Source organism: Vitis riparia, chromosome 19 (genome assembly GCF_004353265.1).
Source record: "Vitis riparia cultivar Riparia Gloire de Montpellier isolate 1030 chromosome 19, EGFV_Vit.rip_1.0, whole genome shotgun sequence".
NCBI classification, from domain to species: domain Eukaryota; kingdom Viridiplantae; phylum Streptophyta; class Magnoliopsida; order Vitales; family Vitaceae; genus Vitis; species Vitis riparia.
Genome location: NC_048449.1, coordinates 22,471,450 through 22,487,868, shown reverse-complemented (window position 1 = coordinate 22,487,868; position 16,419 = coordinate 22,471,450). Strand labels below are relative to the sequence as shown.

Below are 16,419 nucleotides of genomic sequence, written 5' to 3'. Positions count from 1 at the left end.
GAGAAAGACTCATTTTCATCATTTTTTGTTTTTGTACTTCATGGTATTTTAATTCAAACATGAAGAATCTTGAGATTAGGAAGGTGGATAGATTGACAAGCAACTTAGTAAGATGTGCTCCTCACTCAATTTGTTGGTATCTTATTACATATGAAAAAAAAAGTCACCTCCAAATATACTAACAACAACTTTTAATAAATTAAATAGAAAGTAATCAATAAAAAATCAAAAGATTTTAACACATGTACATATAAGCATACAATATATGAAAATCAAACAAAGTGATTTTTTTCTTTATATGTCTTAATTCATTTTAGAATCAAAAAATAAAATTGTAAAAAAAAAGTAGAACATTGTTAGAAGATTGATTGTAAAATAATTCAAAAAAAAATAGAGCCAATAGAAACAAGAGAAATGTTAGATTACTGACATGAAACATATAACAGATGACACACTTGAATTAAGAAGACCATCTATGGTTTATTAATCAATCATGCTCAGGTTAATCTTCACTTTTTCCTTTTGGCATTCTTAATAACTGGCAAGAGTAGTTGATGCGACTTATGGTAGCTTAGCTTTAAAGGTGTATCAACAAAATTTATACCTTAAATACTATTACTAAAGTAGCCAAGCTACTATAGCATAGTGGTTCTAGGATCGTTCACTGGGAAGGGTTTTCGCAAACACCAGTGATATTCAAATTAGGAAAATAGGTGATTTTCTTATGGATGTTAGCTTTAAAAGAAGATGTAAATGTTTTAGAGAGATTTAAACTAATTTAAGCTAACATTAAAGACTAAAATGAAAGGGTGTAAAAACAAGTTTCTCAAAGATAGGATAGCTATGCTCTGGCTCTTATGCAAATTGGAAATCTCAGGATAGGCTCCTCGCGTTGGGGTTGCAACTATGGTGATGCTTGCTTCCCGAACCGGTATGGATTTAACAAATCAAGTTTTAATCCTTTAAAATGGCAAAACAGATGGTAGTGAATTTCATCAATGGTTATTCACCTTAGACTTCCTTTGAATGGCTCGTAAGAGATAACTAATGGTCTAAAGCTAAAAGCTTACCAAATATTGGCAACTCAAAGTCATTCCAGGTGATAAACTCACCTTTCAATGGCCATTGAAATTGGTTCTAACGGATTAATGCAAAACTTGGAATTGAAAACCTCACCTTTCAATAGCTCGTAGGAGATAACTAATGGATAGAAATCCAAAAGCTTATCAAGTATTGGCCGTTGGAAGTTGTCCAAAGGAAATAAAAACCAAACTTTGCATTAATGAACCATTAATGAAAAACGACTACCTTATCTTCCAGGTGCGAGAAATTTCCATGGGACTGCATCCAAGCCATCACATAACATCCATACTTTGAGAAACTTAAAAGTTTTAGCCAATCATCCTCTAGGGAAAAGTCCTCAGAGGCTGTTTGGCTACTAAGAAAATAGAAATGGGGAAGAACCGGAGAAGAGAGAAAAACAGAGCTTTATATATTTCTAAGTTAATGTACAGAGGATCGATCCCCCAAAATCTCCTTCTTTCTTTGGAGGCGTTGTGCACCTCTATATATAGCAAAATTACAAGATAAAGCCTTATGTCGACTGAATACAAGGTTACAAGAGGAATTTACACGAGAAAATATCAAGCTAAAAATATCTGGGAAGTCGGTGGTGCGTGCATGGAGAAACAGAGGAAATTTGGCAAGGTAAAAGGTTACTTGCGAATTGGCAAGGTAAAAGGTTACCTTGCGAAATTTTCGCAAGGTGAATTACTCATGATGCGAAGTGCCATATTTTCGCATCATGAGTAAATTCACCTTGCCAAATTTGGCAAGGTGCATTTTCACCTTGCGAAAATTGCATTTTGGCAAGGTACTTTGCCTTGCCTTGCGAAACGGCTATCCCTTTGTTTGTGCTCGTGTTTCCACTTGAAATTCAAGCCTGTAAACTTCCAAAATCCTTGCTTTAACTTGTCCAAGTAGCTCCTCCATCATTTGGCATGCTTGAAATGATTCATAAGCTCATAAAAACATGTAAACTTGCCACAAAATGGTTAAAACCAATTACTAAGGACCTTAATGAATTAATTGGGTTAAATGAATATGATTACTACTCAAAGGTGCTTAAAACCATTATAATTAGGTCTACAAAATAACACTTTTTGGTAGTAATCAGTAGTAGATTATGAGTTTCTATAGAGTGCTCATGGGTTCTTTCTAGTAGTGATTTTAATTCAGGGCATTCAACAATTTGAAGTTGCCTATCTAGTCTAATAAAGTTGCAAAACCATAATACTTACACTTCTTAGAATTTCCAAAATGGTTACATGTTGAAACCCCAATTGTATTGACAACTTCTAAAGCTTCAAGGGTAGCAAGGCACTAAAGCACTTGAAGAGTTGAATACTTTATGCTACCACACTTCTGAATTTTCAACAACTTAGAGAGAAGTCAAGTGTGGCAGCAATTGAGAGAGGCATTGGTCCATGAAAAATCCTCACTTTCATCTTTTGCTTTAACTTGGCAACAAATATATTTGCAATAAAATAATTAATACATATGACAAGTAAACAACATTATAGAAAATAGAGTATAATGCTCTTAACACATTTATAGAGTTTGCCAACTATCAAGTGACAAGTGGCAAGGCTTTGACTAAGCTCAACTAGCAAATAATAAAGCTGGCTGAGAAAATAACGGATGAGAGTATTTGTTAGTTAGTTAGAGGCTTCTGATTGATATAAAAGGTGCAGTCTCAAGAAAACTAAAAAAAAAAGGGCATTCAGTTGTATAGAACAGAGAGCAAGGAATCAAGAGAGCTTTGCAAATCCATAACCATAGGTCTGTTTAGGTTATCTTGTATAGAAAGAAATAGAGGTGAAGAGGGTTCTTGGGGAAAAGCTTGTAATTTCTTTGTTTTTGATTCTTGTGTAATCTCTTGTTGGCACAATTGAATAAAGGCTTTAGGAAATCAGTGTGGATGTAAATCAAGTTGATCGAACCACGATAAGCCTCTTGTGTTCTTGATCTTGGTTGATTGCGTACCAGCTGTTTGATTTGATTCCTAAGAGAAGTTCTTGCAAACTGGTTGTTTTTCCTTTTAGTTTCTGCTCTAACAGTCCCTAGTTCAAGGCTGGTTATTCTTCAACAATTGGTATCAGAGCCTTTGGGTTATAATGGGGACTGCAAAGTTCGATGTAGAAAAGTTTACAGGCAAAAATGATTTCGGGTTATGGAGACTAAAGATGAGGGCATTGCTGGTTCAACAAGGGTTCCAAGATGCCCTACTTAGAGAGAAAAACCTACCCAGTACCATGCAAGAAAAGCAGAAAATAGAGCTATTGGAGAAAACTCACAATGCTATCATTCTTTCTTTAAGTGATACTGTGCTGAGAGAGGTGGCCAAAGCAAAGTCTGCAGCTGAGTTGTGGCTCAAGCTTGAGAGCCTATACATGACCAAGTCATTAGCAAACCAATTACATAAGAAGATTAAGTTATATACATTCAAGATGACCTCGGGTATGTCAATTGAAGAGCATCTTGATCACTTCAATAAGATAATCTTGGATTTGGAAAATATTGATATCGAAATATCAGATGAAGATAAAGCAATTCTGTTACTGACTTCTTTAGATGCATCATATACTAATATGAAAGAGGCCATAATGTATGGGAGAGACAGCCTGACCTTTGACGAGGTACAGTCCATTTTGCATACTAGAGAATTACAGAAACAAGAAGAATCCAAGGAGGAGTCGGGTGAGGGTTTAAACATCACGGGCAGATCTGAAAAATGAGAAAAGAAGGGCAAAAATTCAAAGTCCAGATCAAAATCCAAGACCAAGAAATTCAAGTGTTTTATTTGCCACAAGGAAGGACACTTCAAGAAGATTGCCCGGATAAGAGACAAAACACAGTAAAAAAAAACGTGAATGAGGGTGATGCTGCTGTGATTTTGGATGGATATGACAGTGCTGAGGTGTTGAATATGGCAGAGGTGGACTCGGGCAAGGACTGGATACTTGATTCAGGGTGTTCTTTTCAAATGTGTCCTATCAAAGCTTGGTTTGAAGACTTTAAAGAAGCTGATGGAGGTTATGTCCTGCTAGGCAATAATAAACATTGCAAGATTCTTGGTACTGGTATCGTCAAGATCAAGCACTATGATGGCATTGAAAGAGTGCTTGAAGATGTCAGGTATATACCCGAGTTAAAAAGGAACCTCATCTCACTTGGAATGCTGGACAAGTCAGGATATACATTCAAGTCAGAACCTAACTCTTTGAGAGTGGCTAGAGGTTCACTTACTGTCATTAAAGGGATAATAAAAAATGGGTTGTATACTCTTATAGGCCAAACTGTGACAGGCAAAGTTTCTGCTGTGTTGAAGGAGGATGTGGGAACAACCAAGCTATGGCATCAGAGGCTTGGTCACATCAGCCACAGGAGACTACAAGAGCTGGAGAAGCAAGGAGTGTTGGGAAACTACAAGCTGACAGATTTGCCTTTTTGTGAACATTATGTGTTTGGCAAGGCTACAAGGGTGAAGTTTGCCAAAGCAATACATGAAACACAAAACCAGCTGGACTACATACACTCTAAATTGTGGGGACCATCACGGGTACCATCAATAGGTGGAGCAAGGTACTTCTTAACTCTTATTGATGATTACTCTAGGAAAGTGTGGATTTATTTTCTTAAAAATAAAAGTGAGACCTTTCTAAAGTTCAAAGAGTGGAAAATTCTGGTTGAAACTCAAACATGTAGAAGGAAGTTGAGAATAGATAATGGTCTTGAATTCCTATCAAATGATTTTAATTCGATTTTAATTCATTTTGTCAAAAGGAAGGCATAGCTACACATAGAACTGTTAGATATACACCTCAACAAAATGGCCTAGCTGAGCGCATGAATAGGACCATTTTGGAGAGGGTGAGATGCATGCTGTCAAGTTCAGGGTTGTCAAAGGGTTTTTGGGCTGAGGCTGTAGAAACAGTTGTCCATTTGATCAACAGGAGCCCATCATCAGCATTACAATTCAAAACCCCTCAAGAAAAGTGGATTGGGAAAGCTGCAGATTATCGACATCTCAAAGTTTTTGGATGCACAACTTATGTACACACCAAACAGATAAGTTAGAACCATGGGCTGTAAAGTGTATTTTCTTGGGGTATCCGAAAGGAGTTAAAGGTTACAAGTTGTGGATAGAAACACAAGGCAAAGGGAAGTGTATAATTAGAAGAGATGTAACTTTTAATGAGCAAGATATGTCAAAACAAACTCCAGCCAAAGATGTGGAAGGGTCAGATTAGTTACAGTTTGAGGTGGAGCATGAGACTTTGCAACCTGAAAAGTCTAAAGAGACTTCATCAAAGACAATTCAAGAAGAAATTGTACATGAAAGACAAGATGAACCAACTCAAGGGCTGGAATCCTATAGTCTGGCAAGAGACAGGCATAAAAAACAAGTCAAACCTCCCAAGAGATATGGCTAAGCTGAGATGACAACATTTGCATTGAGTGTAGTTGAAGAAATAGTGGATATGGAGCCAAAAACATGCCAAGAAGCCATCAATAGCAATGAGGCTGATCATGGGTAAAAGCTATACAAGAGAAGATGGATTCCTTAAGGCAAAATGAGACTTGCGAATTGGTCACTAAACCCAAGGACCAAAAGGTAGTAGGCTCCAAGTGGGTTTTCAAAAGAAAGCAAGGGACACTAGGAAATGAGGCTCCAAGGTACAAGGCAAGGCTGGTGGCTAAGGGGTTTTCACAAAAGGAAGGAGTTGACTACAATGAGATATTCTCTCCTGTAGTCAAACACAACTCAATTCGATTGCGGTTGGCTTTTGTAGCTCATGAAGACTTGGAGCTGGATCAACTGGATGTGAAGACAACATTCTTGCATGGAGAACTTGATGAGCTGATTTATATGCAACCACCCGAAGGCTTTGGGGAAGGAATCAACAATGGTCAGGTATGTTTACTTAAGAAATCTCTTTATGACTTAAAGCAATCACCTAGGCAATGGTATAAGAGATTTGATAAGTACATGCTGGATATTGGATTCAATCAGAGCAGCCATGATGGATGTGTATATTTTAAGCTAACTGAAGACAGCATGGTATATATTTTACTATATGTGGATGACATGCTAGTGGCATGTAAGGAGAAAAGACACTTGGAGCAGGTCAAAGAGATACTTAAGGCTGAATTTGAAATGAAAGATCTTAGTTCAGCCAAGAGGATTTTGGGAATGGAGATAGAAAGAGACAGGAGCAAGAGGGTACTTAGGCTTTCTCAAAATTCATACATCTCAAAGGTACTAAGCAGATTTGAGATGAATAATGTAAAGATAGTGAGTACTCCTCTAAGACAACATTTTAGACTTTCCATAACACAAGCACCTGAGACTCATGAAAAGAAAAGGTTTATGGAAAGGATACCTTATGCTAGCATGGTGGGTAATGTGATGTACACTATGGTGTGTTCTCGACCTGATCTTGCATATGCGGTTAGCATGATAAGTAGATACTTGAGTTGCCCTGGAAAGCCACATTGGAAAGCAGTAAAGTGGCTTTTTCAATACTTAGCTGGTACTAAAAGCTTGGGCCTGGTTTATGGAGGTAATAGTCAGTTGGGAACTCAGTTACAAGGGTTTGTAGATACTGATTATGCTGGGAACATTGACACTAGAAAGTCTCTTACTGGATATGTATTCACAGTGTTTGGAGGAGCAGTGAGTTGGAAGGCCAACCTTCAGTCAGTGGTAGCTCTCTCAACCACTGAAGCTGAATACATGGCAATGACAGAGGTTGTGAAGGAAGCAATTTGGTTGAAGGGTATTACAGAAGAATTGGTTATGTACAGAGGTAAAGTTGTTGTATATTGTGATAACCAAAGTGCAATCCATTTAGCCAATAATCAATCCTTCCACGAAAGGTCCAAACACATTCATGTAAGATTGCACTTTGTGAGAGATATCATTGCTACAGGAGAGATTGGAGTTGGAAAAGTTCCTACTAAAGACAATCCATCTGACATGTTGACTAAGTCTCTAAATGTGACTAAGTTCAAACACTGTTTGAATTTGATCAACATGGGAGATTGCTGAAGACTTCCCATTAGGGAAGGTACTGAGACTTGAAGGTAGTTCAGACACTTGTCAACTTAATAAATTGTCAAGGTGGAGTTTTGTAGAGTTTGCCAACTATCAAGTGACAAGTGGCAAGGCTATTGACTAAGCTCAACTAGCAAACAATAAAGCTGGGTGAGAAAATAATGGATGGGAGCATTTGTTAGTTAGTTAGAGGCTTGTGATTGATATAAAAGGTGCAGTCTTGGGAAAACTAAAAAAATGGGGCATTCAGTTGTATAGAATAGAGAGCAAGAAATCAAGAGAGCTTTGCAAATCCATAACCATAGGTCTGTTTAGGTTATCTTGTATAGAAATAAACAAAGGTGAAGAGGGTTCTTGGGGAAAAACTTGTAATTTCTTTGTTTTTGATTCTTGTGTAATCTCTTGTTGGCACAATTGAATAAAGACTTCAAGAAATCAGTGTGGATGTTGATCAAGTTGATCGAACCACGATAAGTCTCTTGTGTTCTTGATCTTGGTTGATTGCGTACCATCTGTTTGATTTTATTCCTAAGAGAAGTTCTTGCAAACTGGTTGTTTTTTCTTTTAGTTTCTGCTCGAACAGTCCCTAGTTCAAGGTTGGTTCTTCTTCAACAACATTGATAGTAAAATAACAATACAACGTTTAAAATAGGAAACATATTAGAATTGCAAGCAATACACCTGATTTGAAAGAAAACAATTTTGAATGCTACTAAATTCTTTGGCCATGTAGTAGATATGAATTTCTTAGACATGAGAAATGTTTGTGCCAAGGGATTATCACAAGATTCTTGAGTAAGGCAAAATATGTTATCAAAATAGTAGTTCAGTCAACCCTAACATTTTCTCAAACTCTTACAATGCAAGACTTAAAGTAATATGATCAGTTTAGTTTTTAATTACTAATTAATTGAGAGTGCAAACTTTTCAAATTAATCATCTAAGTCCTTTTTTATCGATATGCTAATACATACAAGAATTACCATATAGAATGTAAACAGAGCATATTGATAAAAACAAAACCATAACAAATTAGAAGAAAGATTGGGATTTCAAACCTGAACTAACTCTATATTAGTCCAATCTTCACCAAATATCAATATCTAGGACTGAAGATTATTGAGCCCTTCACCTATTTCCCTTTTAAGTCTTTCTAATATACATGGACGATAAAATATCACAAGTGTCTGCAGGGATATGAAGGAACCAATCTCTTGTGACAATGATGTGAATCTGAGGTAGCTATTAATTTTGGTGTATGTAAGTGAAGTGAAGATGCTTATCAAATCTGGTATCGTTGCCAAAATGGAGAAGTCATGAATTGTGGGTGTCAACTGAGGTTTGGGTGAACCATCTAGTTTGAAAGTGATGTCAATTCAAGATAGCCATGAATTTGAAGCTCTGTAAGTGGTGCAAGGTTACCTATCAAGTCTATTAAATGTTTACAAACCATAACCGGTTCCAATTGTGAGTGGTTATAGGGTGCTAAGGATGCACGTCTTCTAGCAGTGATGCTAGTTTGGGATAAATATAAATTTAAAGGTTTTTGTTAATGAAGATAGGCTGCTTATCAACTCCGATATTGTTTCCAAACCAGAATTGTCCCAAATTATAGTTGTCTGTAGAATGCTGAGGGAACTCATCTTGTGGTAGTGATGCCAGTTAACAACAAAGATGAATTTTATGTTGTGTACGTAACTTGAGGCAACATATCCAGTGTACTAATGTTGCCAAACCTAAACAACACATAATTGAAAGAGTTTGAAGCATAATAACATATTGAAGCAACTCAACTAGGAAAGAAATTATGTTATTTATGTCAATTCAAGACAACAATTTGAAGGCCCAATGTGATATCAGAATATTACCACAGAGTTCCTTACTTTCCAATTACTTTTGAGAAGTTGTTGAAACCACGTCATTATTCGGTTTTGCTTTGACTTGAAAACAATTATATCTTCAATAAAATAATTACTCTAATAAAGCTCTTGAACATATAGAATGCAAGTAGGAAGTAACAAGAGGATACATTGACCATAACCATTAAAGTAAAAGCACTAGAAACTTATGTAGTCTTCAAAAGGAGTGAGGGGGTTAGAATTTCAAACATCATACCTGAATTTAATAGAAACTAAAAGTTCTAAGCATAATCAGATGACTTAGCCATCTTGAAAATGTGAATAAATGCAAGCTTTTTAAGAAAGGTGATATCTACAAGAAAATATTACAATCAAATCCAGTTGTTTCCCAAACTCGAGAATGAAAAAACTTAAAAAGTTACGATTGAAGTTCACATTAGTTGCATAAACATATATAAACACAGAGCAAAGGGAAGGAAAGCAATGTAAAACTTTTTCTTTCATGTGTGCTGATGGATGAGAATCAGGTAAACAAAATACAACATTCTTATAACATTGACTACAAAGTAATATAAAAAAAAAATGAAGTTATTGAAAACAAGAAGAGGGTTTGGATCATGAACTTGAAGTACATTATAGATGTCATTATCAAAGATCCCATCAATTTTTCATGAATTAGCAACAAATATCTAGTCAATATCGGGAACATGGGAATGTTGAGGGCACATACTTCTAGTAGTGATTTATATTCAAGGTAGACAATGACTTGGAGCTCATTAAAAGATCTGAAGCTGCCATGGAAGAGACAACTCAAGCTTTTAAGTCCTTAGGATTATCCTTACTATGTAGTAAATGAAGTTTTTTGCGATATTTATTGTAAGGTCTTCATAGTGATGAAATGTAGAATCTGTTGATATAGAGACCTAGTTTATAGAAACCCTCAATTTAACTATTCAAGGAAGGTTGTGCCCAAGCCCCACAATCGTCCCTTTTTGCATTGATTTGAGAACATTATATCTGCAATAAAATTGCTAGTTTGACAATATTTTGAAACATGAAGAATGCCAATACAAAATAACTTGAACAAAATAGTTCTTATGCTACCTACTGATTAGCACAATAGCAAGCATGATTTCTAGGGAAAAAAATAGCTAAATTATGATACATAACAATAGAGAGCACTTACGTAATAGGTTTGTTTTAGTGATATTTTTAAAACATAATTAACAGAACAGTTGATACACACAAAGCAAATACAAGGGAAGTAGTTAAGAAATTTTCTGCTCTACAAGTTGCATATTTCTCAATCCAGTTATCGTCTTATCATATAAAAAAATTAAGAAATATAATCACAACTTGTATGATGCTCTCAATAAACAAATAGCAAGCAGGGATTACTTAAAATACAAGGCATAAGTGTTTTTTGCTTTAGCTATCTAGTAGATATGAATTTCTAGGCCATGAGAAAATTTTAGGTCAATCTAAACTTTTTATTGTGATTTTAATTTGAGGAATGGAAGAATGCAGGAACTCGTTTTAAGATGGACTAAAGAATAATCACAAACTTCTAAAGTGCGGTTAAATTTTTTTTAAAAAAATAATTAATTCAACTTTTGAATGTAAAATTTAAATTGATTTGAAGACAAAAAAAATTCAAAGTTACTTGTTTAAGCATTTTATCAAATGGATAAGGTATGAACATAAATAAAAAAAAATCAGTTTTGTTTTATATGCTAATGTAATTGCAATAAACTTTTGCTCCACGACATGGATGCTATTATTTTAGGAACAGTGTGCTTAATGACCCTCAAGAATTTTTTGCCCTTACTTGTAAATAGACTAATAATGTCTTATTTCATTTAATCTAGTTCTTTATTCCATTCTCTACAAGAAACTTTAGCCCTTATTAATAAATGAATGGAATATTGCAAGGGTGTAGAAAAAAAATAAAAATGGTTTGACGCCTATCTTGTTGAAACCAAAAATTTATGAACCTCAAGATCATATGAGACATTAGTTATCCTAGGGAATTCCCTTTTAATCACCTTGACAAATAAGGTGCACTAGTAATGGTATAGAAACAGTGACAAGAAAAACACAAAAATCTAAAAGTCTACCTTAGAAATAGGGTCCTCATATGTGGCCAACCTTCCTTTGATATCTTCTGATATATTGAGAATGTTGCATTAGTTTCTTTTCACCTTGTCATGGTGTAAGTGGTTCCGAGGGTTGCTTATGAGGTGGAAGCAAATTAATGAGAAATGATTTCAAGTATGAGAAAATAAAGGTTATGCTTAAATGAGAAAAACACCTAAGAGGGGGGTGAATTGCGTTTTTCAAAAACTTTTTCAACACAACAAATTCAAGCACAATATAATAAAAAATAAAGAGATAGAGTTAGAGAATTTAAACTCGGATTTTATAGTGGTTCGGCATTTCTTTGCCTACGTCCACTCTCCTCAATCTCTTAACCGAGTGAGGGTTCCACTAACTTGAAGCTTCAACCAAGCTTCCAATCTCCTTTACACTTGGATTTTGGCTCCAATGGGCTCTTACATGATCTCTTCAAGATTCAAACCTCTTGAAGGCTTTAACACTCAATTTTTACAAGAATGAATCCCTCAATCTAGCTCAATGATAGCTCAAATACAAATCAAAGCTAGGATGATTCACAAGGGTACACTAAAGGATATGCAAGTGAGAATTTAATGCACTAAGAAATAAATGAGAGCTTTTAAGGCAAAAACAAGTGGGTAGAAAATTGATTGCAAGTGTTCTCTATGTCATAAATGAAGTGGAGCTCTCAATTTATAGGTTTCTAAGCTTGGGAGCAAAAAAAAAAAAAAGCAAAAAACAGTCTCAACTGGTCGAGCTGGGGGTCGACTAGCTCACTAGCCGTTGGAGCATTTAATGTTTTGGCAGGTTACCATTGCCTCGATCGAACCTCGATCGAACCTCGACCAGAGGTCGATCAGGAAGAAGAGTACCTCGACTGGGAAGAGAAGGCTACTGGATGAGAGAGAGTGTTTTTTACACTCCTCGACCAGATCTCGGTCGGACAAGAGCAACCGATCGTCGGATTCCCTGGTTGGTTGAGCCGATTGGCCTGTGTCTCGATCAGTTCAGTCTTTTGCCCCGAAAACCTATATTTTTCAATTCTTTTCCTTTCTAACACTTAGGCAAGGTCTTTAGGTAAATTGATATGCCAATTTTGAAACGTTTTGCCTAAGATACATTTGATAAAACCCGGGTTTTAATGAAATCGTAATTTTAAGGAATAAACCGAGTTTTCAAAGATGCATGAAAAGATATGTAAAACCTAAGTGCACCCATGCATTCATCTTACATTTGTTTCCTATGGTCAAAAGTCTTCCAAAAGTCTCGATCTTGTATCCATTTGGTCCTTTGATGAATTTCCAAATTTATACCTAAGATTCTTTACCATTCAAACCAATTAGTCACTTAACCATGGTTTGTTATCATCAAAACCTGATTAGGAGAACCCTTGGGCTAACAAAGTGCTTAAATGTTTCTTTGGGCTTCTCTGTATAAAAGCATGCCTTGTGTTATTGATGATCACAAGTCGGGTCTCCTCGCCCAAAATGCCTGGATGCAACAACAATCTCAATAGTGAGGAACACATGAGCTAGTGTTTATATTATTGTGGGCATGTAGATAGGTGATATGAGTTTACCTTTTCAATCTGTAAGCCAGTTCTACTAGGAAGACCTTATCTTGGTCTTCCCAAATTATTAAGACAGGTTGCATAATAAGTAAAGGCAATTTGTAACATAACAAAAATGATATAAGGATAATTAGTGGATTGTAAACTGGGTGAATCAAAATTTAACCTGCGAGATCTTGGGTAGCTTTAAAAGTTTCTAGTCTTTAAGAATAGCTTAGATAAAATCTTTATTCTCTTCTACAAATTCTATGCACATTAGCTGCCAGTCTTTTGTCTCTATTAGAAAACAAATATATCAAATAACCAATAATAATAATAATAATAATAATAAACTTGAATTTTAATCACTCAACTGTAATCAAATTCTGAGAATCGTTAAAAAAGACATTTTGAATTATTCTAAAAAAAACACTAAAGAAAATGTGATATCCAAAGAACTTGAATGAAATTGTTGAGTGCAGTAATGTTGCAAAACAAGAGTAGTGTTCAATTTGAGTTTGGATCATATCATCTGTGCATCCAATAGATAGAGACTTCAATGAAGAAGTAGAGACAAAGCATTAATTAACATAGCACCTCAGCTCACTAAGAGATGTGAGGTTGTCTATCTAATTTGATGAAACTACTAAACTAAAACATTTAGGTTATGTTTGGTTCCCTAAAAGTACTAAGAAAAAAAATGTTAAGGAAAATGATTTTCTCATATTTGGTTGTCTTTTGGAAAATACCAAAGAAAATCAAATATAATTAAAATTAATTAGAAATTTATACATTTTTCAAATGATTTAATCTTTATATTGAAGAGTTAAAAAGAGTGAGTGAGTTTGAAGTAGCATACAAAAATAATTTTTTTTCATTTTTTTTCCTTCCACTTTTCCTGTCTATTTTGTTTTCCTCACATTTTCCCTCAAATTTTCTAAGAACCAAACAGAGCTTAAATGATTTTTTTTAAGAATATTTGGAACAGTGACATGATAAAGCCAACCCCATACTCATTATCAACAGAAGCTGCTAAACTACAAGTCTACAACATAGATGAAGTACTGAATTCATTAACACCATTCTCTATTTTGCATTTACTCGACAATTATTGCTCTAATAAAACATTTAGATTACATCAATGGCTAAATTGAAAAGAGAGCAAAATTTCTTTTGTATCAGGCATCTAGTAAATATGAATGTTTGGATCATGTGAAATTTTCAAGCCAACCCAAAGTCGTTTCCTTTTGGGATCCTTTGGCCATTAGGTCAATGGTAAGCTTCTTAAGAAAGAAAGACTCTATGACCAATACTATTTATATTAGAGCTCAGTATTTCCTCAAACTCTTAGAATGCAAAACACTCAAGCAAAATGATTTGAAGATGTAAAAATTTTCAAACTTACTGGAGTAAGCATTTAATAAAACAAATAAGGTGCAAATAAAAAGAACTACCAAAACAAATGAAAATAGAAGATTTTTGAATGTAAGATAATAAAAATGAAGTCATAGAAAATAAGAAGAAAAGTTAGGGATTTTGGACCTGAAAGACATTCTGTATCAGTTCAATCTTCATGGATGTATGATATCAATTTGTGGGATATGAGCAATCTTTGGTTAGTCTTCACTTTTCCTTTCAGCAACTTTCCTCTAAGTGCAAACAGATGCAAATTGTTTAGTGTCTGCAAGCTTTTGAGGGAACATATCTTCTGGTAGGGATGTCAATTCAGGGTAGCCATGAATTCCAAGTTCTATAACAGAGGTAAGGGCATCTATCAAGTGCAGTAATATTCCAAACACAAAACAACATTTAAGATTGAGAGTTGTCATATCAAACCTTAGTTTTTTCTCAAACTCTTAGAATGTAGAACTCCAAGTAAAATGATTAGTTTAGTGCACAACATTACAATTTGTTGAAAATCTGGAAAATATTTTCAAAGTTATTGATGTGAGCATTTAAGCAAACATATGAGGTGCCAATATAAAAAAACTTTTGCTCAACAACAGGGATGCTATTATTTTAGGAACAATGTGCTTGATGGCCCTCAACAATTTTTGGCTCTTACTTGTAAATAGAATAATAATGTCCTATTTGCATGTAATTTAGTTCTTTATTCTATTCTCTACAAGAAATTTTAGCCCTTGTTAATAGATGACTGGAATATTGCATGGGTGTAAAAAAAAATAAAAATAGTTGGCATCTATCTTGTGGAAACCAAAAATTTATGAACCTAAAGATCACTTGAGACACTAGTTATCCTAGGGAATTCCCTTTTAATCATCTTGATAAATAAGGTGCACTGGTAATAGTATAGGAATAGTGATAGGAAAAACACAAAAATCTAAAATTTGACCTTGGAATAGGGTCTTCATATGTGGTCACCCTTCCTTCGATATATTCTAATATATTGAGAATGTTGCATTAGTTCCTTTTAACTTCGTCATGGTGTGAGTGGTTCTAGGTGTTGCTTGGGAGGTGGAAGCAAATCAATGAGAAAGGATTTCAAGTGCTTAAATATTTCCTTGGGCTTCTCTATAATAAAAGTATGCTCTATGATCACAAGTTGGGCCTCCTCACTTGAAATGCCTGCACACAATAACAATTTCAATAGTGAGAAAGACATGAGCTAGTGTTTGTATTGTTGTAGGCATGTAGGCAGGTGATACAAGTTTACCTTTTCAATTTGTGAGCCAGTTCTACTAAAAATACCTTATCTTGGTCTCCCCAAATTATTAAGGTAGGCTGCATAACAAGTAAAGGCAAATTGTAACATAACAAAGATGATATAAGTAGAATTAATGGATTGTAAACTGAATGAATCTGAATTCAACCTGTGGGATCTTGGGTGGCTTTGAAAGTTTCCGATCTTAGGAATATCTTGGATCAAATCTTTCTTCTCTTCTATAAACTCTATGCACATTACTTGTTAGTCTTATTTTTGTATTAGCAAACGAATATATCAAATAACTACTAATGATAATAAGAATAAACTTGAATTTTAATCACTCAACTATGATCAAATTTTGTGAATTGTTAAAAATGACATTTTGAAATTATTCTAAAAAGAAAAAAAAAAACCCAAAGAAAATGTGATATCCAAACAACTTACTTGAATGAAATTATTGAGCAAGCAAGAAAATATAATATCTAAAGAAAATGAACTTAAATAATTTCAAATGGATATTGAGTAAAAATGAAGTCATCAGAAAATGAGAATGGAGGATTTCATACTTGAAATGGTTCTCCTTACTGATGAAACCTTCACCAACTGTGGCCCTTTGTATTCTTGGGCAAGTATTCACCTGTTTCCTTTTGGTATCTTGCAAGTAGGTGCATATAATGAAAGATTTTCCATGTGGAACACATCTCTTCTAAGGTGATGTCAATTCAATGCAGTCACCAATAGGTAGGTCTATAAGTGAGTTCAAGTTGCCTTTCTAGTACAATAATGTTGCAAAACAAGAGCAGTGTTCAATTTGAGTTTGGATCATATCATCTGTGCATCCAATAGACAGACTTCAATGAAGAAGCAGAGACAAAACATTAACTAACATAGCACCTCAACTGAATAAGAGATGTGAGGTTGTCTATCTAATTTGATGAAGCTGCTAAACTAAACTAGAACATTTAGGTTATGTTTGGTTCCCAAAAAGTACTAAGAAAATAATGTTAAGGAAAATGATTTTCTCAAGTTTAATTGTCCTATGGAAAATACCAAAGAAAATCAAATATAATTAAGATTAATTATAAATTTATACATTTTCAAATTATTTAAT

At 34.6% G+C, this 16,419-nt stretch overlaps 1 protein-coding gene across 4 annotated transcripts in view; it reads right to left on the bottom strand.

Moving 5' to 3' along the window:
* The window catches only part of LOC117908962 (putative disease resistance protein RGA4), an 86,694-nt gene that overhangs the window by 64,773 nt on the left and 5,502 nt on the right, over positions 1-16,419 (bottom strand). The window contains exons 5-8 of one of the 4 annotated variants that reach the window (XM_034822824.1): positions 15,475-15,544; positions 15,318-15,385; positions 14,997-15,229; positions 14,186-14,393 (exon numbers count right to left, since the gene is read on the bottom strand). The gene's annotated coding sequence lies outside the window, so the exon portion shown is untranslated. Of the gene's footprint in view, positions 1-13,117; positions 13,176-14,185; positions 14,394-14,996; positions 15,230-15,317; positions 15,386-15,474; positions 15,545-15,874; positions 16,140-16,419 lie in introns of those variants that run through there. The other 3 variants (XM_034822827.1, XM_034822825.1, XM_034822826.1) reach the window with 3 other exon arrangements.